Source organism: Rhagoletis pomonella, unplaced genomic scaffold (assembly GCF_013731165.1).
Source record: "Rhagoletis pomonella isolate Grant_MI unplaced genomic scaffold, Rhpom_1.0 Rhpom_scaffold_00006, whole genome shotgun sequence".
NCBI classification, from domain to species: Eukaryota; Metazoa; Arthropoda; class Insecta; order Diptera; family Tephritidae; genus Rhagoletis; species Rhagoletis pomonella.
The window spans coordinates 49,823,380-49,824,757 of NW_023458560.1; positions in this window are offsets into that span (position 1 = coordinate 49,823,380).

A 1,378-nucleotide genomic window follows, 5' to 3' on the forward strand; every position below is an offset into this window, starting at 1 on the left:
AAAAACTTTTTTAAAAAATTTAGTGCAGTGTAGAATAACAAAGGTACAAAATGAAATAGAAAATTCTGTAAAATTTATAAAAATTAAGCCGAAAATAAAAATGTCGAAACAGAAATATCGATTAAAAAAACATTAAATGTCGAAATCACGTCTTGCTGAAACGAAAAATGTCGAAATCTTTTCCTGCCGAAATGAAAAAGGTCGAGATAAAGTGCAAAACGTTGAAAAAACTTGGAAGCTTATTATTATTTTTGAAAGCGTTTTTAAATTTCTTTATTAGAATTTTAAAAATTGAATAGTCAGTGGCATCGGACATATACCTTATGGAGCATCGATTTTGATGACTTACCCAGAATATTTTATTTGATTAATAAGTAATCAGCTTACAAAATCTCATCATAAATTTTTATGATTGAGAATAAAATAGTTAACAAAATATTACTGGCTAAACTGTTTTGTGTACTTATTTAGTTTAAAACAAAACAAAAATTGTTTAAATGTAGTTTTAAAGCAAAATCTCATATCTGGGCAATCAGTTGTATAAAAGCTATAAGATAAATTGATCCGATTTTGTCACATTCTTGTACTTGATTTGATTTAAATAGAACAAAAATTATTTGAATTTTCAACATTTTTTCAAAATGCTTTCAAAATTAGTTTGTGTAAATAACACCCTGATTGTGATATATTACGGAGCTTTCAAATTTAATTCAATTTGACTATTCAAACTGGTGGCAACGCTCTTGGATATATTTTCAAATCTCAAGATTGACACCCATATTATAGCAAATCATGTATCATATCATTTCCATTAAATTCTATTTTTAATAGGCGAGGCAATCCTGTTGATGAATGAAAGAAATCAACTTTGTGAACAGACGGTAACCCTCTTCTAAAATATTTTTGAAATAAAGTTTTCTTAAACTCGTACACTCAAATTATAAAAAATCCTTAACGCGTTCATTAAATTTTATTTTACTTCTTAAACAGGGCCCACTTTCTCCCAAAATATTTCTGAGATGAAGCTTTCTTGAGCGTGTTTCTATTCATATACATTTCATATCATTTCATTGGCTTAACCTCATATTTTTGCACCAAGAAGAGGGGTGACCACTATTTGAAAAACCTTCTTTTCAGATCAATTAAATTAAACAATTAAATGAAATAAAGTATTAAAAAAAAGTTAAAATAAGACCAAACGTGGACTTTTCACTAATTTTTATTTGTTTTACCTTTGATCTAAAAACAAAAAATTTGAACTTATTTTGCTGTGCTCTTTTCTAACCCTACATAACCATTGATAGTTTTTAAATATACGTTATACCCAATGTTAGTCGTCCGACTAGCATGGTTTTAAATATCATTTTTTAACGTGTAG